The following is a 16,246-nucleotide window of genomic DNA, read 5'->3' as shown; positions in this document are numbered from 1 at the left end:
TTACTTAGGCACATATGAAATATGCAGATGAGCCATCTACCCATTGTTTGTTTCACTGCACAGCCTGGTGTTGACAGCTGCGCTTTGCAGTTCTTTGCAGTCTGACTGTGCTTAGGCTCCGCACAGTAAGACTCCTTGCACATCAGCAGGACTCCCAGCTCCTTGACCTTGGGGACCAGGAACTTCCTGAAGTCCTCAGTAGCATGAGGTTTGTATTCTTGTTGTTCCTGTGACAGATGCTGAGCATCAGGATTTGGCCCTCGAATCTTTCCCGAAACCTACTGCCACTGCCTAGGGGCTCCCCGCCAGTTTCACTTCACTCTGCTTTGTCAGTTTAACTTGCGATGCATAAAAATCTTGCTCTTCTTTTTGGTGAGCTTTGGCTTCACCCAGAGGGCAGAAGGCAGCCATGATGATGAGAAAGAGATGGCAGCTACCTCACCGGCACTGCCAGGGAAGATGCTCGTTGCAGTTATCATATTACTAAAAAGTGCAGTAATTATTGCAGGCTCTTCCATATTCCAATACGCAAGGAGAAATGACCTCTGTGCCTTGAACCTCCTTTTTGATTTCCATTTGACTCTTGAGAGAGGTGCTGTAACATAGGGGGTGGGGGCTGGGCTGGGCTGCCTTGTAAATAAGGCAGGCCATGTATTCAGCAGAGTTGCAAGCAAGCCAACCCCTCCTCATCTGACAAGTTCCCAACAACCTCCCATGAGGACACAGAAACTGGGGAATGAGCAGCTGCTCCACTGAGGAGGTGGCAAGGCAAGCTGACAGCCAAAGCAGAGCAGTTAGTGGGTGAGGATGTACAGGGGGAAGAAAAGGCTCCCAAGTTACAATCTGAGAAGACAGCCAAACCCAATGAGCAGGGTGCGATGCACTCCCAGATGTCTCCCTTGTGCTAGCCATCTGCAGCCGTGGAGTCACAAATACAAAGACATATGACTCACCTGGAAATCCTTTATGAACACTGACCCTGGTACAACAGGCCTAGGGTAGAGCCAGAACCTATATTTTCCAAGGACTCCCACAAGATGATAAAAAGCTTAGATTCTGCAGTTTTGAGAAACAATGCAGTAAATAAAGGGTTAGCAAAGGCAACAGTAGATACAGCGAAAAGCACAAATGCATCCAGTTGCTTGCTTTGCAAATAGAATGTGATTGAAATGTAGCCACCCCAGCTTTGTAACACACACACACGCACACACACGTATGTATGTATGTATACCTAGGGATGCTTTTGCACTACCTCAGCTTAGTAAGTTAGTGGTGACACAGAAACAGACCTTATGTCCCACAAAGTCAAAAAAAAATCACTATTTGTTCTTTCACAGAAAAAAAACAACCCATGTCCTGAAGAATGCTTAGTATTAATGCTAACAAAAGAAGGAGGAGGAGGTGGAGGAAAAGGAGGAGAGGAGGAAGAAATGATGCTATGTTGAGCTGAAGGAATTTTATTGTGAATTTCAGTGCATAAGAAGAAAATTCTTGCTTTGGCAACAGCAACAAAAGGGTTTTTCAGAAAAACATAAAGGAAAATCACCATCTGTATGTATACGGCTTGAAAGAGAAACATTTCAGGATTCCATAGTCCTAACGGACATGCCTACAAATAGTCTAGATGGTTGAAAAGAACTACAAAAATCTTGGGTGTTATTAAGTGTTGACTATTAGCTGTGCTCAGAACCACAAAATTTCATGAAGTATTTTTCTGCTCTTCATTTTCTTTCTTAGGTTTCTTCAGTTACTAAGATGGTTATCACCATAGAAAACTATAACAACAATAATTTAATTTTTCCTGGCACCGCACCTTTCCAAAATTGTCCATATTCAGTGTATGACATGAGTTTTCACATTAACCCTTTAATGTAGGTTATATAATTCAATCTGAAAACAAAGTAGCTGTGACTCCTCATGCAGACAAGGGTCATAAATAGTTACCCTATAGGAAACGATGATGATGAGGGAATATCCTGTTTTTAAACTGTTTGACTTGGGTAATCTTTTAAGCAAGAATGAAATAGCCCCAATAGGATCAATAGGAGTGCCATGAAAATGGAGAAACAGAGCATTATAGCTTCCCATTCCCTTTTGATTCAGAGACATATAAACAAAGGCAACACAAGAACAATCTTTCTCTGGGGGACTGGTTCATATAAGCCACTAGAGATGTGTAGCTACGGAGCGCTGGGCGCCCATCAAAGATGAGAGAACAACAGAGGAAACTCAGACATTACTGAAAGAACTTGGTATGAGAGGGCTGACACTTGATGCCTGGGGCATTAACCCAGAGAGGACCATGTTCACCGGAGAGCCCAGACTGACTCCACAGCACCTAAGGATTGCAATGAGGCCTAGATGGCTTTGCTGGCTCTGTAGCAAGACATGACTTCTACAATACAGGAGAGAGCGGTGAAAAGAGGAGGAGGAAGAGAAAAGGATGGGACAAGAGGATAGAAGATCAGACAAGGGAGTCTGTCCAGGTCAGTCAAGATAAATATGGCAAGATTTATAGAGAATCAGAATTCGCAGGAAAAAAAAAGTAACAGAAAATTAAACACTGTGCTAATGCGCTTCTGAAAGGCTTTAAACCTGTGCAACAAAAGACAGGAACCAGCACAGGGGGAAAACTAAGCTTGTCTAGGAGTGAGTAATGATACAACAAATGATACAAGTAGTCAGATCTTTTCATGATGTTTTTTACTTCCTGTTTTTTTTTTAAACCTCCCTAACCACACAAGAACAGTTAGAGCTTGCTTTGAGCTGAAAGAACTAGACCTTTAGAGATCTTGCTCCCCTCTGTAAGACTGGAAGATGACGAAAATAGCAATTGAAGAGTTTGAACAAATGCACCCTGCGTTGGTAGAAAGGGGCACCCCATGAGCCCCTTTTTACCCAAAAGAAGACTTTTGGGTGAAAATTCCAAAGCCAAAGAGCTAGGCTACCTTCCTATGAGTTGTCGGCTAGGCAGACTATTGCGCTACTGTTGCTTGCATGCCAAAACTAGATGTTTAGTACCTACTGCTCTATCTACCATACGCTTTGGCTGCAGGGCCTGGAGAAACACACCTGACTAGTCAACAAGCTCCCTTTCTGCTGGCTGGCTGTCCTGTTGTCGGAAGGTCCTGTGTACGCTGCTGGGCGAGAATTGTTACCAACAGTTGTGCTCAGCTATGGTCCCTGTGTGCTGTACACTGTCAACATCCCAGGCGAAACTCACCAGACTGAAACAGTGGCATGACTGTTATGGATACAACCACGAGTGAACTCACCTCTGATACCGTAAGCCAAGGCAAAAGCTGATGGCCATAGATGGCATCCGTTCCAGGGAGGAAGCAACGAATTTGCTGTTTCAAATGGATATGATGTGTCTGTCAAATTCCCTTCTAAAGGTCTGTGTCTAAACCCATAAATTAATAGTGCTGTCAGTCTGGTCAGTCACGGAGAGAAATATCTCTTTTGCAATGGGCAAACAGAGATGTATAACTAATCAAGCTGCTGAGAGTAGGAGCTGTTGTGACATAGTGGCCCAGTACTCAGCCTCAGACAGACAAAAAAAGTCAGACAACGGTGGTCACCCTCTCCAAAGCTCAGGGGATCTAATGAAACCAGGGGCGGAAAGAATGTGAGAGTCAGAGAAAGGGTAGGGTTTTTGTGTAGCTATTTTCTTCAAATTAAAGCATTCGTCTGGGAGGTGGGAGGGGAACTCCTACCACTCAGAGTGAAAAGAACTTCCAAAGCTGAGAAAGTTCCTGAAAGACGGAAGATTTACAAGCCTCATCCCAAGGTTGCAAAAGCAGCAAACAATCGCTGGGGAGGGAGAGTCTGACCAATGAGGCTGCCTGTGGGTCCTGTGGGGGTTCTGGAGGTACAGCTCTTTGCAGTTGGCACCCGTGCTGGGGTGGGCTGCCAGTGGTTCCAGCTACCCCCAAACCATGTACTGCCCCACAAGAAACCATGAGAAATTCACAGGTTTGCTAAGCTACAGTTGGGTAGACTAGTCCCCTTGGCCTTCTATCGGTCCCCTGTTTGGGGAGAATAATCATCATTTGTTCATATTTTCTCAAGAAAAGTCACACTATCCCAATAGACTGATGTTACGTGTTAAATTTTAACTTGGTGTAATTAGAATCTATCAAATCTTTCGAGCTGTCGTCGAACAAAAGAATATGCTGTTTCAGAAATAATGAGCACCCTCTCTTAAAGAAAGTACCTCAGTTAGAGCCGAATCCACAGAGGTACTACAACAGAGAATGCTTTCTGTTTACTATGTGTCTTCTCCAAAATGGACCAACGCTTTCGCCAAGGTTGCCCAGCGCTCAGCAGTTCATCCAAGGCCAGAAACTGTACCTCTTAATTTCATCCAAAACCTCCTTCCCCTTTTGTGACAACATATGATCACGTGTAAATGATAGGATGGTGCAGGAAGGGCCCTGTATTGTATTCCTTCAGTAGAATGTCATTCAGTGTAGACAATAATGCATAAATAGCAGGAATTTTCAGTGCAACCCAGTAAGGGGCCTACTGAGCCTGAACTGAACAACTCGGAGGTTTCCTCATTCTCTCAGTCACTAAGATCTCATTCTCAACAGTAATGGTGGAGTATAGATATGCCAGGACTTTGGGGCCTCATAAGTTCAAAGCCAGCCAGAATCTTCCTCAATAAATAAATAAATAAATAGACAAGCGAGACAAATATAACATCCTTCAATTGTTTTTCCAGTCAGAATCATTCTCCATTCTTTACTTAAGATACCACCCAAGCAGCATATATTATGCTCAGGCTCTACTTAAAAAAAAAAAAAAAAAACAGATACCATCAAACAAAGCTTCCTATGTCATTGTAATTTAACCACAGAATATGTATGAGGAAGCTGAGTGTATATGAAACAAGACAGAGAGGCCCCCCAGGGAATGTTGTATTCTTTCATTTTACAGCATATTGAAGCACTTTGTAATGCCATGGAATCAGCCACATGTTTTCTTTATGGGTTGACCTATGAACCCAACGCTCTTCCCAACTTAATTCAAAAAGCACTTTCAGCTCTGCACCCTGCTTCCCACCAGGTATGTGAGTAAAAGAAAAGCATTCTATAATGAGCTTGGCTCCGCAGTCTCGAGGGGTTCTATTCTCATGGAGAAGATTTGCAAGCATGCAACCAGCTGCTGAAGGAAAAAGCAACACCTTGTAAAACAGAGGGCTAGAAGGGAACTGGGAAACAAGCACAATGGTGGGGATTTTGTACTGAATAGGAATTTAAGTAGCATTAATTTTCATGTCCCACTCACATTATAGGTTGACTAAAATACCTTCTGATAATCAATTAATTCACTCTCTCTAGACAGCAATCCAGTTTTGCATCACTTGTCAAGCCATGTAATCAGCATACAGGAGCCTTGTTCCGTTCGACTGAGATTAGCTGTTCTTCTGTGGCTGCATTATGATTTCAAACCCTGTTCCTCGTAATGCTTCTATAATGTAAAGCCTAATGATTTTTTTCCTTCGGCGTGCACGGTGTCCAGGGGTGGTGCCTCTGATTCTGTCTCTGAAGTAACATAAACAGCGTGGCTTGGGGGTCACACAGCAGGTTCAAAAGCAATAGAAAGAGCTGTGCCGCTGAAGTGTGCTTAGGACTCTTTTGAAACCACTGTTCGTTTTAAGTGCTAGGGGAAAAAAATTAAATCAAAGGTATTAGGTACTCCTCACCCTCACGCTAAATATAGATTTTCATAAATTAGCCAAACACAGCTCCAAGAACTGCTTTATCTTGAGGTTAATACCAGATGAGAAATTAATGTTTAATTAATTTTCCTCAAGTTAAGAGGTGGCAGATCTGCTTCCTTTATTTTTGTTTAATTGGAATCTAATTACAAAGAGGTCGTTCATTCATTTATTTACTAAGCAAATGTTTGTTTATCTGAAGCCATTTTTTTTATAGTAAAGTAAAACCCATTAGACAGTTCCATGTAGTGTTTTTTGGTTTGTTTTTATTGTTTTGTTGTTTTGTTTTTGTTTTCTTTTAGTTCTAAACCAAGGAATGCTGGGAGAACCTGGAGGCCAGGTCCCTGGTTCTGAAGCCAGATGTCTTTGGCATAACAAGCTGCCCTGAAGATTAGTTTAAGTAATCCTTAGGCTGGAAAACTTTCTCTAATGTTAGGCTCTATTGGTAACTGGCTATTTAACACTCCTCATGCTACACTTTTACATTTTTGTTTCTGACGATCAGTGATTGGCAAATTTTTCTGTACATTGAAAATACTTGCACAACTTTAACTGAGTCCCAAACCGATTGACTTAATGGGTCGGTGCATTAGTCCACTGCTTTAGTCTGCCCCGATGACGTAGGAAATATTTCCAACTAGGTAACGTAGACAACAGAAATTTACCCCTCCAAGTCCTGGAGGGGAGGAAGTCCATCAGACAAGAAGCCAGCGGACTTTGTGTCCGCTGAAGATGGCTTAGAAGATGTACCCTCTAGCTGTGCCCTCAAGTGATGAAGGAACAGCAAGCTCCCTCAGGTCTCTTCTCAAAAGAGTGGGTCCTAGATTGCTTAAGCAGTACCCCAAGTCCTCTTGGTGTCAGATCCCAGCATAAGTATTTCAGTTTTGTGTTGAGACAGGGTTTCATTATTTAGCCAAGTCTGACCTCTAATTCAAGATCCTCCTGTCTCAGGCTTCAAAGCTAAAACCAAAGCTACATACCACCACGACTGCCCCTGCACATGAATTCTGATGGAGCACCTGCCTTAGGACCATAACACCTAGGTTCTTTTTAAGCAGCCTGTGTGCTTCAGATGTAGATTGGGATTAAAAACTACCATTCTGAAATACAACGATACTAAATGTATGATCCTGGTCTTTGCTAGCACCCCCTCAGTGTTCCCTGGGGAAACTGGATAAAATCTGAAATTCCTAGTGCCATTCTTAAGTCTAACTCCCGTTCCTAGACAAACTGAAGGGCTAATAACCCAAAAGGCTGTGGTGGGCTAAGAAACTCCAGGGAGGAAAGTACACTCATGGGAAACTTCAGTAGCATGTTAGGACCTGTGATGCTCCTGAGAAGTTCAGCAAACCAAGCCTGCGTTAGTGTTTCCAACTCTGAGACGGACACGGAGGGAACAGAACTCCAGACGGAGACTTCTACCCCAGTGCTCTCTCTCCTGCCCTATAGACGCCAAGCCCCCAGCAACTGGGCACACAGTCCCCACCCCCAGAGAGGCTGCTGCCCTTCGCTGAGGAAAGGACAGCCTGCTGCAGTCAGGGTCGGGCCTCTCTTTATCTTCACATCAGATAGAGCAGTCCCAAGTTAAAACACAAGCTGTCCTGGGTGCTGGGCCAGTCTCCCTCTTTCCTCAAGCTAATTTCTGTGGAATTTTTTTTCAATGAAATTGCCCTATTTAGAACTGCTTTTACCCTGTCATGTCTCTCATCCTAACAATGGGTCCCTGTCAGACCCAGCCCTTCGCCGGTTTATTACGCGGAGAGGGGGCAGTGCTGAGGAAAAGAACGCCATCTAGAGTAGTAGCTTTGCTACCCCTTCTCCAATGGTGTGATGATTTGCTTAGGAGAGCTGTCGCCCCAAAAGGCTCACACATACAGCTGGGAAATGGCAGAACTGACGAAGAGGTCTGATTGGGGCTGTGTAGGCTGGACCCAGCCAGGGGCTTTGCCGGCTTCTTCCTGGCTCTGACAAGGTAAACAGCATGTTTCTCACCACACATTCCCATCTCACCACAGGGCATGGCAACGGAGTAAGAGAGCCAGCCACTGGAGCATTCTGAAATGGTGAGCCCAAATAAGCCTTTGCTCCTTGTTTCTCTCTTGTACTTTTTATAGCAATGAAAACCTGAATAATACAAGCATCTTATACTGTGTTGGCAGCAAACCAGAGCTCATGGACTCTTTGTTACTGACTCAATCAGGGTCTAGTCAGGAAAAACAAACAAACCAAAAATCAGTAGGAATTTCAATAGAAAATTTTAGATTAAAAAAAAAAAAAAAAAAACTTAGCCAGAAAAAAAAAAAAAAAGATTAGCCATCTGGGTGTTGATAAACTGAGGTGACTGCGGTAAAGCCAGTGAATGGGACACTCTTCACCGTGTAAAGATGGATGGACCACAGTTCATCTGAAGGGAGGTTCTACCAAGGTAGGGCCAGGGGCATTTGAAGTAGACTCCTGGGCCTCTCACTCACCGCAGAAGCAAGCCGAGAAGGGCACAGAGGAAAAGCCCCTGCCAGCGCCTCCCTGAGACTTTCCCCTCCAGGGACAAATCCTAAGGGTGAGCTAGCTCCCAAAGGTGACAGCTCTAACCCCAGAATCACAAAGCAATGGGGAAAGCAGGAAGGTTACAGCAGAGAGGAAGCAACTGATAGCCAGTACTGTTGTAGCTGGTGATTGAAACAGATGTTCGGTAGTAGTGGTGGGGGGAGGCATGGATCCAGTAAAAATGAAGAAAACACTAATTGCTTCACACAAATAACCAACAGCCTATTCCAAAGAAAGGTGAAGGGCAGATATCACCTTCTCCTATCTCATTTCCCTTGAGTCTCTTTCTATTCATATTAAGAACCGAAAGCCACCTAGATGACTGCAGCTCCATCGATCCTCATTAGCACCTCTCTAGCCACAGATCCAAAAAGCCATTTAACTTGAATGAAGGAAAATCTTGGATTAGGAACTAGATGATTGTGCTTAACTGAGAGATGGACGCTAAATCCCTTCAATTCCATTTTTCAGGAGATTGCTAGCAGTGAAAAGCATATACCAGAAAAAAAAATTTACCAGGATGTTATCGGTCATACTTTCACATAATTGGGACTAAGTGCCAAATGAAAGCTTTGATGCAAAAATTAGAGCACAGAATTACAGGACTCTTATGACTCCTAATCAGTGCTTATAACTTCTCCAGAACACCAACTGTAGCAAGGAATTATTAGTCTTCTGCTCTATTTAAACTTCTGCTTTATTTAATAAGCAAATAGTGAAAATGGAATGTACACAGCAAGAAGATGATCTTTAGCTAGTGTCAAGGGCCGAATCAATAACCAGGCAGCCAGCCTTATTCATCACACAACCATGTAACTGACTCACAATCAAGTCAATTTCTGAAAGCTATTACATTTTCTTTAAAATACTCATGCATTTCTAGAGGTACAATATATGGCACACCCTTTTGAAAACCCTTTTCAAAAGCAATTAAGTAGTATCCATAAATAAGAAAATAATCTTAGATAGAGAGGAAAAAAAGGCTTTATTTTAAACATATCAGCCATGAAGTATTGAAAGCTTACTTTCATTCCATGCCATGCAAAGAAATTAAATCACCAGTAACAAGAGAATTGTGTTGTCGTCCCGTGCTAGACGTTAGCACTGCCTTGAGACTGACACACAAGACCTAAGGAGGGCAGGTGTGGGGACCCGCACCTGTCATCCCAGCCCTTGCGAAGCGTTGCTGGGCTGCCTAGCAACACCGTATCTGACAAAGGGGAAAGGCTTAGAAATAACACCCCAAAAAGACTGTTTAAGTTGAAAAAAATGGATACAAGACCATGTCCCTTATTTAATCAGAAGGGACATAGCACATTCTTTAAGAACATAGAAGAGGCTGGTAAGCCTTTAAATCTTTGTCATTTCATGGAAGTATGAATATCAGGTGTGCATGTGTGTCTGTGAGAGAGAGAGAGAGGGAGAGAGAGAGACAACAGTTAAAGAAAAAAGAGGCCAGAGGTCATGAAATTAAGGGAAAGTCTCATAGAAACAATTGGAAGGAGAAAGCGGAACAGGGATAATGATGTAATATTTTAATTTCAAAAAATACAAAATAAATAGGAGTAAATTTAAAATTGACTCCCTTTTGAGGAGTTTGTGTCCCCAAAAGATGTTCTATAACACGCATTTGCCTGTTAGCAAGATACTTTCCATATCCTTTTCATATTATATAATGTATACTTAATTATATGCATCATGTTGAATAGATATATAATTAATATGTAGAGGGAATATATAATCACATATAAACAATGTATACTGAGGAAATATAATTTATACTTTGTTTTAAAGCTTTAATGCTCAGTTCTAAAGGTAATGCCATAATTTTGATGTCTTAAATAGCTCTTAAACATTTTGAGAGTACAAGATCATATGTAGGGCACCAAAGTGTGTGTAATTCATTCAAACACCATATTAAGTTAAGCTATGTATGCAAATTGGGAGGGGACAAAAATAACCAGAACTAGATTCAACCCTTAAATAACTCACAGTCTCATATACATACATAAATATAAAACTAGATCGAGAGAGGATCCCTCATTGAAGGTAATGGACCTACACATGTTCACCTCAACTTGAGAAGTATAGAGATACACAGAGGGCTGAGAATCCGGACAGAATCTTAGAGAACCCCTTGCCAGAAACTGGAAGAAAACTATGGCAAAGCTGGAAAGGTGCTATGAATAGTATTCTCATCTTTGTTTTTGTTTTTGTTCTGTTAATGATAATTCCTGGTGATACTTAAATTCAGAAATATTTTCTGTTGTTTCTCTTCGTTCATGGGATTCAACTTATAAGTTGTAGACACAAGGCCCAATACTTATGGTAAGACAAATGCTTTAGGGAAAATAAATCTAACAGAAATCAGCGGAGCTCACCAGCTGCAGATTCAATAGGCAGCACTCAAAACCACAAGAGATTCTGGGAACTCCACCCCACCAGCGGGAACCTGGGCATGTGTAGGCTGAGCTCAGAAGGGAAGAGATTTCTTGGCCAGTTAGAGCTAGTACTCACCTTACAACGATGACAGGGTTTATGCCTGTAGAAGGAAGCCTGTGAGTACCCGGTATGCATTGGAAAGTCTGGCTTCCCCTCCCCTCCTGCCCTAACTCCTTTCAGCTCACGGGCTTCTCTCCCCTCCCCCCCCACTCATCTTTCCTATTTGTGCTGCGGTCTTCCCCCTCCCACATCCACCGTGTGTGTGTGTGTGTGTGTGTGTGTGTGTGTGTGTGGTGTGAAAGCTCTGCTCTGCTTCCTTCATGGTTTTCTCTATTCTTCCCCACCGTCCACCCTCCCCCTTTTCAGATAGCCCTGGCTATGTCCAGTCTCCTGGCCATGTTTAGTTTATTTCTTTATCCTTCTGCTCTAGACAATTCCAGATCCCCTTGGCTGTTCTTCCCAACCCCCAACCCCTCTCATATCTACAATTAAAAAAAAAAGAAAAAAGACCCTTCTCCTTAACCACACCATGGAGTGGTCACATCATCAGTCTATACAGTATCCAGTTATACTTCAATAATGTTCGTACCCATTTTAAGAAAAGTGGCAATGCAGGTGATGGCAGCTTGCCGTGATGAGAGAGGGCACCTCATCTTGACTCATGGGTCAGGGAAGGCTTCCAGAAAGAACTGGCACCCACACTGGGCTTTGAAAAGCCGGGTAAGACAGAGGGGATGCTGTGCTAAGCCTCTGATGTCCTGACCTCCAGCACACCTCATAACTGCACAGCCTTCACTCCCCTGGGCCTACGCGTCAGCTCGTACTGCTTGCTCAGGTTCTGCCGCTGACTACTTGGCATTCGGGCATCCCAGGGCAGTTGTCTTAACTGTATTTCCTTCCTATGTTTCTGACGTCCTGCTATGGTGCCTTAGGGACCCCTGGGAGAGACATCCCCCTCCCAGAAACAGCTACTTCCTAAAGGGCAGAGCCTGTTAAAGAGTACGCCTTTCATAGGCAAACAGGCCAACGCCGTGTTCACCATCTACTTTTTTGTTTAGTTGGTTTTGGTTTGGGTTTTGGTTTTTTGAAACAGGAATTCTCTGTGTGGCCCTGGCTGTCCTGGAACTGCTCTGCAGACCAAGCTGGCCACAAACGCAGAGATCCAGTGCTTCTGCCTTCCAAGCGCTGAGACTGCCACCGCCAGCCCTTACCATCTAGCTCTTTATCTCTTACATTAGGTCAGTGTTTCCACCCTAAAGCACCAGGTTTCAGACCACAAACTAGTAAGGCTCCCGCACACAGGAACCACTCAGTTCAGCACTTCTATGCCGTCCCCAGGCCCTACCTCAGTTTTCAAAAGAAACAAATAAACAAAACCTGCCTCAGCTTTAAAAAACAAAACAAAAAAACAACATCAAACAAAACAAAACAGACATCAACAAAAACAGAAAAGACCAGAGCCCAGCCTCTCCACCCCACATACCCCATACCACATTCCTGCTCCCTCTGAGCTCCTCCTGAGCCCTGCCTGCCCAGCCAGACCTCCTGTTCCCTAGACCTGTGATGACACTGAACTTCTCCTTCAGTGGTACCAACCTCTCTCGTGTTGTCACTTATCCACTTCTACAAATTAAAAGCAACCTGAGTCGTCCTCAGCACAGCACTCAGTGGGAGCTGGTAACACTTTCTTGCCATCTATGAAATATCAGTCATTCTGGCAACTAGAAGGTCCTGAGAATTTAGGATACTGTTTTAAATTCTGGTTCCCCCTTACTCTATCACACACACACACACACACACACACACACACACACACATACACACACAAGAAGGATCTGCTTAACGACAAACCGCAATTGCTCTCAAGGTCTCAACAGACTGTATGTACCCTTTCTGATTGAGTTTCCTGGATGAGATCCAGGTAGGAATTCTCCAGGAATTTGGCTGTGCAGGTATCCTCTGGGTATGAAGGGCACAGCAGGCCCCAAAGGGCAGCTAGGTAAAGCTGCCTTCGTTGCTGGACTCTGTTTGGATCAGACCCTTCCTAGGGCCTGGAACCAAAAGTGTACAGTGGATTCCTCTCACCTTTGCATCCTGAGATCAGTCACTGGCTGTGTGCTCCAGGTGTGTGAGTTGCAGAATGCCTTCTGCACTGCAGCTTTCCCAGCATGCCAGGAGAAAGGAGAGCTGTGAGCGACCAGCAACCCAAGGGCCCTCGGGTACCTGGACACACCTGGCCTTTGGAGTTTACAGCAGTAACTTAATCCTTTCCCCTTTCCCCTCCTCAGATTCTGGTCTTACAGCTTTAGACCAGGTAACATTAGTGCCGATAGGAGGAGGCACACAGATGAATGAGATGACTGGGTAATAGAAATGTATTTCTCTAAAAGGGGAAATGTGTGAGAACAGCAACAAAGTACACAGGAGTATGGGGGTGGGGGAGGACCAGAGAGCGGGGTAGAGGACACAACACAGACCGGAGAGGCTGGCTCAATGCAGGCAGGAGAGGCTGGCTCGATGAAAAGCACATTGAGCTTGGTCCCGTGCTTTCACACAAGGATGAGATCAGGTGATCTTTGAAATGTTTAAGAAAAGTCGGCAATCTCCATTTTAATGGGAAAGTTATACATTTGTGACTGTAGCACCCAATTTAAAATAATAATCTTATAAATGTTGTTTGAAAATTAACCTATGAAGAAAAAAATGGGGCAGTATCTACTTTAAGAAAGGAATGAGTCTCAGGAAAGACCCCTGTGTTCAAACTTTTTGGTTCTGTTGATCTCCTTGTGGACCTCCTGTCCTCTCCAGATCTTACTATTTCCCACTTCTTTCATGAACTGATTGGCCTGCTCTTTAATCACCTCTCCCTGAGGGGGGAGCAGCCTTACCAGACCACAGAGGAAGACAATGCAGCCACTCCTTGTGAGACCTGATAGACTAGGATCAGAAAGAAGAAAAAGAAACCCTCCCCTACCAGTGGACATGGGGAGGGGCATGCGTGGAGAAAAGGGAGGAAGGGAGGGATGGGGGGGAGGAGGGAGGAAACTAGAGGGGGGATACAAAGTATATAATTAAATAAAGTGTAATTAAAAATAAAAAAAAGAAAGGAATGAGAATGCAGTCATTCTCCATGAAACGTTTCTCACGTTGTTGGAGTCCAGCATTTGTACATGGGCAGCACCCAGCCATCTTGTTTTCCCACTATGTACATGAACTAAGGATCAAGTGGAAAGTGATGTGTAAAACAGAGACAAAGTTATAGAGAGGGTTCACAGCATATCCTCACACTATGGAAGTTCATAGTGCCACAGAACAGGCTTCTCTGGGAGGTATATGAGCTCTTTGAAATTCTGATGTAAGTTTTCAGACATGTTTGGAAGCACACTCATCAAATTTGAACACAGCTCCTGGGAGTCTGTAAAGCCCGGGAAGCCCTGAGTAGACCCCAGCCCCTTAACTGCTCATGCAGGAGTAGAGGGGACTAAAGCAAAGTGCATGAAGATGGGAGCGATGGGTCACACAGGGGAAAACAATTACGGGTGTTTTCTCTTTGCAGAGGAAGATGGCTTCAGACAGGCTGCCAGGAGTGTAAGGCCTCCTCTAAGAACGTGCCACAGATGGCGAAGATGCTGTGGAAAACACTCTCAGATGAAGGCCACCTTGGAAAAATGACTCCAAGGAGGCCTAAGCCTTCAACCTCAAATGCAACTAAAGAACATTCCAGGTTTTAGTATCATGGGGGAATAAAGCTTCTTCGTGAAGTAACTGTTGACATTTATTTTATTTGTTTATTTTTAATAGTTAAATTCAGCTATGTAAAGTCAAGTGAACTTTCCATTACAGTGTTGGCAGTAAGGAAAGAGATGACTAAGTTGCCACCAGCCAGGTATGTGAGGTGAAACGGTGGTGCTGAGCACCAGCGCTCCACCACTGTCATGGTGGTGCTCCTATAGAAGCACCAACTCCGCAGAGAATCTCTGAGCCTAACCAGAAAATCTAGAGCCCATGCATGCCTTACCTGGGGAGGGGCAGGGAAGCATATCCTGCTGAAAGCATCACTCATCAGCCATGACAGTGGGTACCTTGGTTTCTCTGTGCCTTGGTGTTCAACTCTGTAAGATGGAAATGATAGTGATCATGGAAGAGAAAGCGATAATTGAATACAAGGCACAGAGCCTTGGGGGTAAGGAAATGGGTGCCTTCCCTCCTTCCAAAGGAATATGCCAAGGCTTGAGTAAGTGTGCCGGAAAAGCAATGGCGATGCCTGGCTAGTCACAACCCTGCTGCTGTGAGTGCCAGAGGGGTCTGCTGGCTCCTGCTTTTTCTTTTTTTTCTTTTTTTTTTTTTTTCAATGCAGTTTATTCAGGAACCTTGAACAATCCTCTGACCCTGGGGAAAGCCAGCCCACAGCTTAAATAGCCTCTGGGTAGCCAACCCAGGCGTGCCACGTGGGCAATGCAGATAGGTCCACATACATGGAAGCAAGCCAGATCCTCAGCCTTAGCCAAATGTGGAATTGTTCATGACAGAGAGCACTCACCATCGGGAAGGTGGAAGGCAGAAACCAGCTCCATCTTTAAGGCATAGCATTCCGCAGCTCTCTACAGTTCCCCCTTTTTGTTTTAGACGCATCAGGCAAGAGTAGAGGTCTGATCTCTGATATTAGAAATAAATTGGGACTTTGTACCGATGTTCATTTAGGTGTCATCCACCCAAAGAGCATCAGACCCGTCCGATACCTTTTTCTCAGAGGCGGGACCTGGGGCATCAACCCGCATGCAACCAGACATGCTCTTCTCTGGGTCCAAAGTGGCTGACCCTGAGTGCAGTGCTTAGCCTCGCATCCTGAGTGTAACATTTTGGCTTTTTATAGTATCCAACCATGCTTGGGGAGAAGGTCCTGCTTCAATGGCTGTAAAGGCCTGAATGATCGTGGCTGCATCACACTGTTGTGAGACTCTAATCTTGCATATATACCACAGGCAAACCAAGGAGACCAACACCAGAAGGCCTGCTAATGCTCCCATGCCCGCCCATTCCTTCAGATGATTCATGGCTGCAGCAATCCATGATGATAATCCTGTGGCTAGTCCTGCGTCCACTCTGGTAGAATTTACCGTGACAATGGCCACTCTCAGCTGCTCCATCGTACTATCGAATTCTCCAGTCCAATTACCTAAAATATAGCTCGACAATTGTTTAGACAGATTTGCAGCACAGGAAAAATTCTCATGTTATATGCTAGTGACTCAAAGTCCAGCATATTTTCATTGACAGCCAAGTTGTGGCTCCTGCTTTTTCATACCAAGCCCTTCCTTTTAAAGTGTGTGAAGTAAAGGCCTGGTTTCCTTATTTTTAGCAAAGCAAAGACTCTTTATCACTATTTGGTGTGTCCTCATTGAGACCCAAACATATAGATTTCCTTGGGCTTTTTAATTGAGGAAGCAATTTTAAACTCTGTCAACATCGGCCTTATTAACCCAGCTGGTGTTAATTTGCACAGCTCTACTTAGCATCCATGTGTTTCCTGTGCAT

At 44.1% G+C, this 16,246-nt stretch overlaps 1 long non-coding RNA gene across 2 annotated transcripts in view; it reads right to left on the bottom strand.

Moving 5' to 3' along the window:
• The window catches only part of LOC132649531 (uncharacterized), a 22,020-nt gene extending 6,869 nt beyond the window's left edge, over window positions 1-15,151 (bottom strand). For both annotated transcript variants that reach the window (XR_009588010.1, XR_009588009.1), the window contains exon 1: window positions 14,730-15,151. This is a non-coding gene — a long non-coding RNA (uncharacterized LOC132649531). The remainder of the gene's footprint in view (window positions 1-14,729) is intronic.
• Between the last annotated feature and the right edge of the window lie 1,095 nt (window positions 15,152-16,246).

The sequence above is a fragment of the Meriones unguiculatus genome, chromosome 20 (genome assembly GCF_030254825.1).
Source record: "Meriones unguiculatus strain TT.TT164.6M chromosome 20, Bangor_MerUng_6.1, whole genome shotgun sequence".
NCBI lineage: Eukaryota > Metazoa > Chordata > Mammalia > Rodentia > Muridae > Meriones > Meriones unguiculatus.
This window is presented reverse-complemented; position numbering and strand designations above follow the sequence as displayed.